The following is a 13,981-nucleotide window of genomic DNA, read 5'->3' as shown; positions in this document are numbered from 1 at the left end:
CTTTGAAAGTAATTATTTTTATAAAATAGTTTCAATTAAACACAATAAAATGTCTGGAATGATCAACTAACGCATATATAGAATCTAATATAATAAAATGACTGGGATATCAACATAAAGTGCTCCTTTCCTGTGGGATTTCAGTTTTGAAAATATAACATAATCACATGTTGATAGATTATGATCTTCATTTAGCTCAGGTGAACCAAACCGCGAACTGACATTTCTTTACCTAAATTAAATCCTCTGAATAATCTCTTTACTCATATTTAATCACTAAGCCAACCTTCTCATAGTAAAATTTGCACCAATATCAATAATTTCACAGACTTTTTACACGAATTCAGTACGATTACTTTTGGACGACCTAGCCTTTGATAATTTTAATCCGCAGGACAATTTCCAAATCGTCCAAACAGGTAAAAACTTGTGTTCGACTCATAAAATCATCACCATAAACTTTTTTTTTATCAATTCATACGTCTCAACGATTTGTTTTTTAATTGAAGATCAAATTTTATATTTTTCTTCTTCGTAAAAAAGGAACAATTGCTTGCTATTGTTGGCACGTTCGAAATAAGATGAATGTACATTTTTAACCTCGAAAATTTTATAGAGATAGCGTTGCATGTTGTGTGATTTAAATATAAATTTTGGTTAGTTTTGGGACCCACCTTCTATGTATGTACATATATAGCTGTATGTAGGTGTATTTTGGGAAGTTCACTTTGTGAGTACGCCATCACTCCGCCTCTGTACGAGCGCCTCCAATGTCTCCCGAGAGTACTGTGGATGAGAGCGTTAGAGAACATTTTTTGTATGAAGTTTTGGCTTCACGCCCACTACTCTCGACCACCCCAGCGGCTCCGACTCTAGCCGCCTGCTTTGAAGGATGTGAGTAATTGTCAAATTATTTAGCGAAAAATTTGTTTGTTTAAACGCATGGTTGCACGGCAAATGGATTTCTCGGTTTTGTTTTAAAGCACTTACTGAGTTTTTTATTGTTGCTTGTTTTTATTTAGGCTTCCTCCGTTTACTTGTTTTAGCCACGCACACAATGTTGATCAGCATATGCGCTGTCATATGAGGACCAAAGCGTGTAGTATGTGTTGCTGTCTGTACGTATCTGTCCGCTTATGTTTTTGTAACGGCACATACTTATTTACGTTTTTTTGTCGTCGCTTATAATGGGTGGCTGGCAGGCTAGATGGCGATTTGTCTGCCAGTTGTTGATGCTTGAATGCGATTTTCTTTGTAGTGTTGCCAATTCCCGTTGAACGTAATTTAATTGCCAAATAGCTACATAAATGCCACATACAACATACACCCGTAAGCACATTAAGGTTTACACTCACACTAATTCCGGTGCATGCTCATATGTTAATTGGGTAACGTTTGCGACGGCTAATTAATTAAAATTCACCATGCATTACCATGTAAATTTGCAGTATCCATACGCTCATACCCTGGCATCTTTAGTACATTCATTTGTACTTACATACATATGTATGTATGTTTGTGCGCATTGCGTACGAATTTGTAATAATTATAGGGGTTGACAAGGCACCACTCACGCAGGATTTCAATGATTCGCCTAATTTTCTTCTACTCTAAGTATTTTTTACAATGAATAAGTGTTTTTTTTTATTTTAGAAAAATCATGTGAATATCCATGTAGGTTGTATATGTACGAAGAAAGTTGTAGGTCGCTCTCTTGGATAGTTCTCATCACTGAAAAGCTCTTATCTAACCGGCGCGCCGCGGCGGAACCATTTTAACGAGTGAGAGTAATTGAATTGAACATTTTTATGTTTGTGTTTTTATCTTTTATGTAACCTACTTGAATATATTTCTGGATTATATTTTTTAACGGAACTTTACAAGTATTTTACTCGTTTACTTTTTGTATTTAAGGTTTAACAAATTATACTTCAGTTATAAATAGTGCTGGATAATACATTATGTAATAATAATAGCATATAGTCAGGTAACGTCGATGCTATGCAAATATCGGCCAATTTGCGGGTTATAAATAAAAGAATATGAAAGATTATATTGTATCCACTATTTTGTTTTGAATAATCTGTTGAGCTCAAATTAAAAGAAGTATATCAGCAGGATACTGTCTCTCTATGAATTCCAATTGCCTGATTTCAATTTACCTGTTTTACTATTAAGTCTTAAGTGAATGCGGTATTTAACTTAATTGCCATGCAAATTTTGAAATGGCAACCCTATTCAATCTGGCGCATAAGCTTAAAACATTCGAACGGTTACTTGGTTGTTGCCGTTCTCTATCGCATAAACTTATAAATCATTTTTTGTGTATCACTGCATTTAGTGAATTACTGAAGCTGAACAATAGCGACAAGCATTTTTATTTTCCATAAATTACATACGTGACGCAAGGGCTAACAACGAAAACAGAAATGGGTATCTAAACGAGGATAAATACAGCAAGTGCGGCGGTGGCGCCAGCGAGTGTGATAACAACGAAATAGGATCCGGGCAATACGAAAATGAAGAATGAAAAGAAGGAAAAATTCAAATGAAACAAATGGCAAAAAGTTGTAAAAAATGAAAAACGCGCGCTCAATTACATACAAAAAAGAGGAGAAAATGTTCGAAACTACTTAGCAGTCGCCTACAATAAAGCGGATGGGGGAGGAGATGTGGTGAAACTCACTCGTCTCTTAATCGACGATTTGCTGGAGTTTCTCCCAAATAGTCGACGATGCATAAAATCCATCTTAGTATATGTGGAGCATTTCAGTCAAGCATCCATCCCTTTCACACGCTCACTTCTGGTGCACTGCTCTTGGGTAAACATCCCTATGCATAAATATATGAGCGAGTTGTAGTTCGGGAGTGTCGTTCGTGCACAATTTTACTCTCCATTTGCACAAATTGTTTAAATTGAGAAAAATTTATATACGCTTTGTACAGGCAATTTAATATCGCATCCAATTTGCGGTTTATGCGCATTGTCGGGCAATATTCGCTGCGGCTGCCACCCAATATGCAACATGCGGCACCCCTTCCGCCTGCCGGGGTAATCTTTTGCGGTTGGTGACAATGGATCTGCGCACAGATAATATGCGAACTTTGCAAGCCCATTCTGAGCAGCCGGTGCGAGTTGTGGGGGAAACGGACTACTGGTAGCTCCAAATGAGTCCACTCTGTTTAATGAAGTACGACGATATGCGGAGCTAGCGGAACAGAACGAACTTTACTGGTATTGCCTGTGTGATATTGGGTCTGCAGTTGTCGTCAACAGCAGTTTGTTTTTACTAAGAAGCCAGCCATCTTTTCTAATATTCTTTCCACACAATATGGCAACATAGTTGTACCACAATCAAATATACATATGTATATGCAAGCATGCTGCAACTGGCTGGCAATAGTGAATGTTTTGCCTCAATGCTATTTGCTATACCACTCCACCTACATACTCATACATATGTGTATATTTCATATACAGACATACAAACGTCTAGCTACTAAGCCCTCTTTAAACTCTGCCACAGCCACTTTCGGAACTCCTTTCGCTGGCTTGTTTGCATTGCATTACTGCTTTCACGTAGAAGAAGAGACATTTTTCTATAATTAACCACTAAATGGAAGCAATGGAACGCGATTGTGATTACGCTTGTTGATGGGTTTTTATTTCGTGTATGTGTGAGTGTGAGTATGGCGGAGGACTGGATCTGGGTGGTGTGCTCGGGTCTTGGTTGTCAACATTATTAATGGGTGGCTTCTTATGCCTTTTCGCTTTAATTAGTTTTTAAGCGCATATTCCATGTTCACAACACCATTTGTCGCACTTTATTTAATTGGTGTATTGATGAATGCATTCACTGAGAGAAAACATTAATTTTGGTATTCTCGCCACAGATCGCTACAAAGTTTAATAGTTTTGTTCACCTAACGGTTGTGCGTAACGAATTGAGATATCTCGATGAAACTTAGTATATTGATTCCTCAGTACTCATCTCGATTAGTATAGGTATTACGAGTTCGTAGATTCATATCTCCTAAGCCACTCAAGCTACTACAACCAAATTACGGTACTGTTAAAAACGACTAAAAGCGCGGTAAATCAATAACTAAATACGCCAGATACATACATTTAATTTGACCACCGAGATGGTATAAATGAGCTTCATGAGAGCTGGTGTGTAAATTGGACGATAGACGTGGCACCACCCATTTTTTGGTGAAATCCTATATCTCGGGACCCGAATAACCGATTTCGACAAAATTTAGTATGTGGCATTATTCTTACATTTTTATGTCACATTGTGAAAATGAACGAAATCGGAAAACAACCACGCCTACTTCCCATAAAGCACAGTTTTAAATCCCACTTGATTCGTTCAGTTTTCAGTACACAAATCAAGAAGCAATTAACACAACGGGATAAAACTTTGCACGAATAATGTCTTCAGTGTGTGCACCTAAAATTGTTTAAATCCAATAAAAACCGTTCAAGCCCCTAGGTACCGAATATTTAGATTCCGGTACCTAAAGTTGACTTTGAAAAATGGGTTAAATCTTCCCTTAGCCCCCATATACATACTTAGTATACAGAATTTCGAACTTCTGGGTGACTTTCGGCCAATATGTGAGTTATCCCAAGGAAAAAAATAAAGCGTGTTTTACTTATAACAGTGTATCTTTGTGCCTAAAATAGATAAATTTGAGCGAAAACTTTACCTAGCGCCTATATAACTAATATCAGGTTTTTCGAACACTTGGCTGACCTTACTTTATAAGATTGGTTTTACTCCTTAAATTATTTCCCTGGCTTTGATTCTTGCAAGTTGCAAAATTATAAAATGTTCGGTTGCACTTCCTTACGTTTTTAATCCATTACTGCCTGCCTATAGATCCCGCCCTACGATTTTTTCGGAAATTTACGGGGAAGTTTATGTAGGTCATAGAAGGTGCTCTGCGAAATTTGTAACTTTCTGCATACCTAAGATATGCGATGGGTTATAAAATACCCAATGGACTAATAAGGGTTCTAAGTGCACTTGAAATTTAATATATGTGCCAACCTGTTGATCGGCTGTTCGTCAAGTGTCGATCAAAATCAACTCAAAAATCGAAATGGCATCGTAATAAAAAATACATGTTTGAGAATCAACCCGACTATCAAATTTTAAACATCAAAACACCATAACGTCACATATGACAACTTCCTTACAATCCACAATTTGATGTGCCATGCTTGGATATTTGGCAACTGCCACTGCGCGTGACAATAGCGTCAATTGTGCTCCTTTGTTAGGCATGAAAGAAATGAAGAAACCACGGGGAACATCCGATTTGGTTATCGACAGAACTAGCAATATATTAGCAGTGCGCTGGAATGACAATTTAGCAATAACCAGATTTTCAAACAAATCCATTCTATCACTCCTTCTTGATTAATTTTTGTATTCTGCAGTAACATTGATGGGTAACTTTTTGGAGCATACGCCAATGTGTTATGTCAAAAGATGCGATCGGAAAATGACGACTTATTAATACACCAATATTCACGTCCTTGTGGAAATTGCAGAAGCTTTAATAACTCAAGCCGTTCCACGACGATCTGGTGGAGGGCATAATAACAATATCAGTAAACATACAGACGGCCTCATTTAATATCAAAACTGGACAGATGTGCTCGCTGCCTCCAATTTGGAGAAAAAAAATCAGCTTGGTTGCAGAAAATTCAAAACAATGCTGTTTTGACTTCCATAATGGGTTACCACAACACGAAGGGAAAATAAAAAAGAATTAATAAACTTATAAAAAAAGCTTTGGTTAGTTTTAGTATGAATTAGCATTTAAACGATTAAGAAAATTATGTGTTTAAACAAAATTGAAATTTCTATTTCACTCATTTTTTCAGCATATAGTACACACATCTGCCCAATGGGTATTTCAACACCCAAGTGAGTATATTCAGCTCCAGGATCTTAAGGGGTTCGCAATATATATTTTTTCGCTTTTGTTTGTTAAGAAAATCTTTTACAAAAACTGGTTATGGTTTAATTTACAGGTATTTCTTATTTTTTAGTTTGCTGGAAAGCATGAAAAATATGTTTTCTGGTTTTGAAAATTACTCAACTTTGACCTTGAAAATGGGCACCTATTAATCGAAATTTTGTCCTGTCTTATAAGGAGTATATAGAATATATTATTTTACGTTTCCTCTATGATTTAGAAAAAAATAAAGTCAATATGTCCAAAAACTTGCGAGATATGATTCTTCGCGTGAACACTGCGTGGGTATTTAAATACCCATCGGGCAGAAATGGGTTACATAAATATAAAGTTTAACCAACACCTGAAGGTATTTCCCCTGCCTTGATAATTCCAAGTAGCAAGAGTATGAAATGTTCGGTTGCACCCCAAATTAGCACTTTCTTATTTGTTTACTGTAAAAATTATCTATTTTCACCCATTTCCCATTTCCTATTTTATAGCTTTAATGGTTTGTGGTATACATATGTATGTACATTAATGTTTCTCCACTTTTATAAATTGTAGTAAATTACAAATTTGACTCCAGTCGAGTCATAGTTATATCCTTTAAAGCTTTTCAATTAACAGCATTTTGTGGGAGGGCCAATGGACAGATTCCACCTGTCAGCAATACCAACTTCCTCAGAATAAGGAACGTGTGTAACAAGTTTCATCAAAATATTTTAGATTTTACCTAAGTTATCGATTACACGATTAGTCGGACAGATAGTCAATCGGAAGTCAATTCGCCTCGCCATTCTGAACATTTATATATATGTAATTCTCTCGATTAGTTATATGCCTTACAAACTCCGTAGCAGCTTGTTTCGAAGATATAAATATTCCACTGTTTTTTTAACCTTTATTTTTATATTGTACCTATACATATATGTATTTCTTCAAGTGTAAAACTTGCGTGCTTATGCTGCGAATGTGTTGCACTAAATGAAGCGCATACGCACCCAACAACCACAAATTATTTAAATTGCTTGTCTGCTCATTATTCATTATTTAATAGCATGCAAACGAGTTAACTCACACATACGAGTGAAATTTCGCGGATGGTATCTTCGTCACATTTTCCTTTTTTCTCTTCAACAATTTGGACGTAATTTTGTTTTGAGTATATGAAGGATCAAGCTTATGTAACATATGCATGCCCGTCTTTTTTGGTGGCGCATACATATTTTACCACCCAAAAAATTTCAGAAGTTAAAAATCATACTATTTTAAAAAAATCTTGTATAACGTGATTTTCAGCTCAAAAAATAATGCTTAAGGATATTTAAGGCTTGTACTGCTCTAAAGCGTTGAAAAATCAAAAATCACTTCCAGATTTTTAAAAGTTTACGCAACAAAAAATTTTAAACTATTCTTAATTTAAGTACTTTGCCACCCTAACTAAATATATTATACATTTCTTCTCCCGTCAATTTATGGGTCCGCGGACAGAAAAGTTTATCGCAACATAATTCCAATTCGATTCAATATTTTTCAAATATCATGGCACTTTATGCCGAAATAGGTAACTAACAACAAAAAAATTACGACATAAAAATCCAAAGTCCTTTCTTGGATAAAACTATTTAAAAACCAAGAAAGGGATAACCTGGCATTTAATATCCTCGCAATTTTCAGGAATCTAAGCAAGAGAAGTAAATTCAGGTGTTGAAAGAACTTTGCCTTAATAATTGTTGTGTTGAAACTCACTAAATATTTATTCGACGAAAGGGTAAAATGATTACATGGCATTTTATTAACAAATATTTTAAATGTTAAACATGTCACTTCATTTCATTACGACATACTCGTACATTGTACTTCTTTTTTTATACTAAAATCAACCTGTTTTACTCAAATGGCCTATATGAGGAATAAACTCTTCCATAGGTACCACATTTAATACGGTATAATAGGAGTACTCGTATTGAAAAAAGCCAACCAAACAATCGGGCACCGTTATATTATGGATATGCAATTTAGGCAACATACAGAGCAATTTCTATATATGGGGGCTAGGGGAAACATTGACTAGATTTTACCCATTTTTGCCGCAAAAGCATGCTGTTATCTAAAAAATAATCGCGGCGAATTACAATAATATACCTCACAAATTGCCCTATATTTTCGATGAAAAGTTAGCCATGAATATGGGGGTTCATACACTCGGTATCTGAAGCATTGAAAGATTAAGGTCCAATTTCCAAAAACCTTAAACGTCAAATAAAATAGGTAAACGATACTATTTTTTTACAATATTGAAAGGCGTGGTTCTAGATTGATTGCGGTTAAAATTGGTCAGTAGTTCCTGTCATGCCCATAATCCAATTTTTATTCCGGATCCTGTGAAACCATTCTGTACCACACAGAAAATGAAAGTGAATGCTCCTGTAATATTTATTAGCGTTATATTGATAGAGTGAGGTGTTATCATCTGACTTGGTGATTGGTTGACATACATAGCTGAAGTAGTTTGTGGATACCTTCATTAAACTAATAATTGTTTGGACGGACGGGCGGACGAACAGACATACCATGAATCGGACAACGTCTCATCATACTGATCATTTATATATATATATTAATTTTAGGTGATACAAACAACCGTTACGTGAACGAAACTATAATACTCTAGAGCAACATGTTGCTATAGTATAAAAAAACTATAAACGAAATTATATTTATTTAGCGAACCTTTCCTTCGAAATTTCAAAGCTTTTAATATATAAAGTCCTTTTTTTTTGGTTTTTTAGTCTCAAAACTCTTTTCCACTTTGCAATTACGACTCATTTCATGACACTCCACTGTGCGCCATTCCACTCTGCAGCGAAATTAATTATTCATGCAAATGAGCTTAAAATCTGCTCGGCCATTTTCGTTCATTAAATCGCATTTTCTGCGGTCAACAACATAATTTATTGCTAATTAAATTATTTCAATTTGTTTTATGCTTTTTTATGATTCTCCTCGCTCCTTGTTGTTGCTTCGTTTTTGCACATTTTACAAATGCTTCAGGCACATTTCAACCGAGCCACGCCAGAGCTCTTTATGCCACAGTGTTATATAACACGGGGAGCCTGTCACTTCAGATGCATATTAATCATGAAAATAATGCGTGCAAATTTATGCAAATAAGTTCGTGAAGCATTTGTGCGATTGCACTCACATAGCGTCAAGTGAGTGTTGGTGTGGTCGGTCATTTGCTATTTACAGCGCGTTCACGCTGCCTGGGCTTGTTAATTTGTTTCCTAATTAAACTAATGAGCGACTAAAGTCAATGTGCAATTATGCGCAGTAGAATTCATTTGCCGCAGCAAATCAGCTTTGACCGCCTATGCTTTGCATAGACAATTGCTAATTGATGGGTGTTTTAATACCATAGATATCTACGCAAAGTATACAAAAGTTCCGAAAACTAATCACGTTTTGGTTGTGTGCCTTAGATATAGATATATAATTTAAAATTAGTTCACAAGCGCAGAGTACAATTTGCACAAAAATTCTACAAATCCTATACAGAAATAACGTTGGCGTTCTACAGCATAGCCTGCTTTCCAACGCTCTAATAAGTCAATTAAGCTGAAGTCATTTTGCAGCTAGCTTTTGACCAATGATAAATATCATAAACAATATAATTGTTCAGCGTCGCCGAGGCTGGGCTGGGTTTTCCCCAGAGGTAAATAGCTTAACCCCCTCCCTAAATGACGTAGTGTTTTATGCTCTCAAATATATCTGTATTAAATAACCTTTTTTTTAGGTGGGGTGAAACGAATTTGTTTACGATTTTAAAAATGATTAACGTACAAATCAGTTCATGCATAGACTTTCAGTCAATAATATGTTTCAGATTATACAGGAACAAATGAATATATCCCTCTATAAAACTTTTCAGTTAATAAAAAGCTAGAAACATCTCATTCAAACATTTATTTGTCGATCTAACTGGTGGAAAAGTGATTCTGTTGAAAACTGTTGATTATCGTGATAAAGTAAAAGTCTGGAAATCTAACTTCTTGGCTTATTCTGTACAGTGTTGATAGTCCTGAAATTCTAACATGGCCTATGAAAATATTTGATCCTTGATTAAGCACCAAACGAAGGTATATCACTTGAAACCGGAACGGGTAAATCACAGCGATGCAAATATTAGGGAAATGTCTCCCTAATTTTCAAGCATTAGCGGCATTCAATAAGTTATAGGGCGTAAGTCATGTTTCAAATTTGCATCGTAAACGTGTCTGAGAAGATTAGATTCGGACAACTTATCAGATAAATCCCACGATCAGCTGCGTTGAGTTCATCTTCTTTCATATCATGAAACTGTTATTGGGATGAAAACGACTTATTTTGAATTCAATTTCTTCTTAACAATTGCAATTGTCATCTACTTCTTTATATACTACATATGTATGTACGTCGTTTCCGTGATAGTAAAATCGTCTCGACTTCCTCTATTGATTGAAGGTTTTGAAACCAAATACAGCCCATCAAAACAATTTGCTGAAATATTTGAAAACTCCATCAAAGCCTTGCCGAGTTGCGAGGGGGCCGTCAGAATTTGCGTTGCTTCTAGTTCCTAAATTTTATATACTACATACTTAATATCGAAGATATTTTGCAAAAATTCACTTTTGTTCGAACCACCTCATGAAACTTGTAGGTAGGTACATAAATGGGGGCGGTGGAACATCCTTGGCCCCGGGCGCTCGAAGTTGTAGCTACGCCACTGTGTGTAAGTTTGCGTTTGCGTCTTGAGTATTGAAGATGAAAGCTTTGTACGAAGTACGCAAACGCGAAATTTGTTAATTCTTTAACAATTTTTTTTTTAAATTCTTAATTATATTTTTGGGATTCGGAAAAACAAAACAAAACCTTAATTCAAATGTTAATTCAATTATGTTTTAATACATTAATAACTCTGACAACAACATACTTATGTAGCTCTGATAACTTTTTATTTATCTTTCTTTTAATTAAATATGAAAGTTTAATAAACTTGACTGCATTCAAATTTTTAAGTTTGTCCTCGCTGTACGAAGTCTTTACTGGTGTACCGTAAATATTTTATTCCGCAGACTCTATGGGGGCCATTAATACGAAGGTCTATTTAACCCAAGTAATACTCTGGCAAAAGCAGGCTATAAATCAACCGTTTTAATTGGAAAATACAAACACTGCCTTCTAAGTCAAACGCTTTTGAGCTTAAATACTGGAAAATGTGCTTTAATACTTAATCAAAGTCCATTTGTATCGATGTGTCTGTAGGTGTCGATGAGCGAAAGGATAATGCAAAACTGTGATGCAATCTGATCTAAAATTCGACGTTAATTCCACCTTCAATTTGGGACTAATTAAAAATTCTACAGCGTTTCACATCGTCGTTGGACGTCATCCAACAGCAATCGTTGGCACTTTATGACACGAGTTGCCGGTCACTTTACACGTAATTAGAAAGTTTCTGCGTTCGCGACTAGACGCGCGGTACCGCTTAGTACCACAGTCCTTGCTCTGCTGACTGCCTACATTTTGGTTGCGCTTCATTTGTGCGAATAGGCAAATGTGATTTTGGGCGAAATGAAAACAAAAACGTGCTAATTGCAATTAATAATGCAGGACACTGAGTGGCGCCTTAACGCCAGAAGCCTATATACAATTTTAAATGAGCAATAAGGTCTCAGGCTGAGAACTAAGAGGGAGTACTAATTTCGCAAGCAAATATTCACAATATTCGGAACTGTGAAAAATATAAACAATGTAAATTCGATTTGCTAAACAAGCTTTTTTGTATGTCCGAAGTAGTAATATTATAAACGCAAATTTGCTTTAAAGCAATTGTGAGCACAATTTTACAAACAACGGATTACGACAAGTGTTAACTAGCTAGCCTGCAGCAGCCTTGCGGTCAATTCGCTGCTGCCAGCAAGAGCAGAGTAATCCGACGCCGGAAATAAGCAGCTAGCTAAAGTGTTAATTGCCATAAATGGTTGTCATTGTAACCGTAAACGACAGTAGATATTTGCATCATTGCGCGCCGCTCCACGCCGCACCGCTCGGCGTCACATCACACAGTCCAGCAAACTCTCTTTCAGGTATTCAAACGTATGTGCCGAATAAAGAAAGTAATAGAAATGTTCCAGGACAGGCTAATGGGTAAGCACTGTCAAAGTGACAAAAAATGCAAATGATGGTATGTCTGCTAGTCTGAGTTCATGTGAGCGAAGTAGAGTACAAAAATGGAGTTGGTTGTGTAAAAAGCGGCGCTGAGCACATTTTCACGGTCTCACTCTACCTAATAAACCATATTACCTTTCAGCAACCAACCCCACTTGCATAGTCACAGTTGCGCATTTAAACACTCAAACTAATCCACTCTATTAATTTTATGTGCTCTCAATATAATTTCCCCACACATAACTGTTCTTCCCTGAATACTGCACATGCGCATTTAAGTTCCTGAAAGAACTCTTAATTTACTCAACAATCACTCAAACCAAGCACAGAGACACGCCTTCGCTGTGCAGCCAATCGTGACGGTTCACTTTTCCTTTTTACTGTTATTCACTCAAAGCTGCAAAGCAAAATACTCTCGCATGGACTACCTGCTCAAAGGTTGTTGCTGTGCGGCGGGTTTTCCAATATGGCCGCGTCGCAGGTATCGAGAACTCTCGCTGTTAATATTCCATTTATTTTTATCGTAATCTCCGTGGTGCGAAGATTGCACGCATCCTTTTTCTCATATTTGTTATTTTGTACTTCGCTGAAATCGTCCGCTGATATTGCAAAGCCAGTTATGGTGCATCAGCTAATGGTGCACTAACTGTCACTATCCGCAGTATTCTCCACTTTGCGACTTGCCAAATGACTTAGCGCCCACCGCAAAACGGCACTTTACCTCTATTGCTGAAACCGTCGTTAAACTGCGACCTTTACATCGCTACTTATGTGCAATTCTGTTCTATGCTTGTTGCAATCAATGTGCGCCGGAAAACCTCAGGAAACACTGTATGTCGACGGGATTATATGTGTCTACTGCCTTCAATGGTTCATGTTTTTAAGTATCCTCTGGGGCACTTAGTTCGTTACCAAAAGTTTATTTCTCTTATTTCAGCTGACTTCTCACACAACTCTCACTGTCCTACTCTCTGTCTAGATCTGCCAATTTCGCGTTTGATAGCCCCCCTTCCCCTCGTTGTTGCCGGTCTGCGGTTATATTGTCAGTCGTTTTCATAACTGCAAATTGCTTTGGATATTAAGTGCTCGGCTGTGCATGCGAAGACCTCCTACATACCATACTTATTTCTATACAATATACATTTGCAAAAAGAGTCTCATTTACAACGTAGTTTTGTTTGTTTTTTTTTTAAGCAGACTCCATTTGACCGTTCGCATTGTAAATTGCTGGGATTATTTGAACCTCATTAGAACGCGGAATGGAGTATGAAAAATATAAGAACGCTACAAATTGAAGTTTAAATTGGAGTTGACTAAATCGTTTGTGGTTTTGATTTTCCTTTTCGACTTCGGAACGCATGCAAAGTTCTTTCACTTTATAGTCATATTTCAATTAATAGTGAGTAGAGTTTTCAGATCAGAATCAAATCGGTGGTGGGGGTTTAGGTAAAAAGACCGAAGTCTAATCTTCTTTTATTTTGGGCCATAACATTTAAAATCTCTTCCCCTCCGTCACGTCTATATCTCTATGGATATTCAAGAGAGCCATTCCGTTCAGGCGTGCTTCTCCAGTTTTATTTCTTAAATGTGTTTTAAGCCTGCGAAGTGAGGAAAACGAGCGTTCACTTGAAGCGGCAGATATAGGGATTAGTTGCTCAATCTTTAAAAAACGATGCACTAAAAAAGTTTTGGATCTCTTTGTTTGATTTAACCAGTTCCTGAAAATATATTCAAAATTTTAGTTAGAAAATATAATCTGAAGAAAAGATTTTTAACCTTTTCCACATTCTAA

This window comes from Bactrocera tryoni, chromosome 1 (assembly GCF_016617805.1).
Source record: "Bactrocera tryoni isolate S06 chromosome 1, CSIRO_BtryS06_freeze2, whole genome shotgun sequence".
NCBI classification, from domain to species: Eukaryota; Metazoa; Arthropoda; class Insecta; order Diptera; family Tephritidae; genus Bactrocera; species Bactrocera tryoni.
This window is presented reverse-complemented; position numbering follows the sequence as displayed.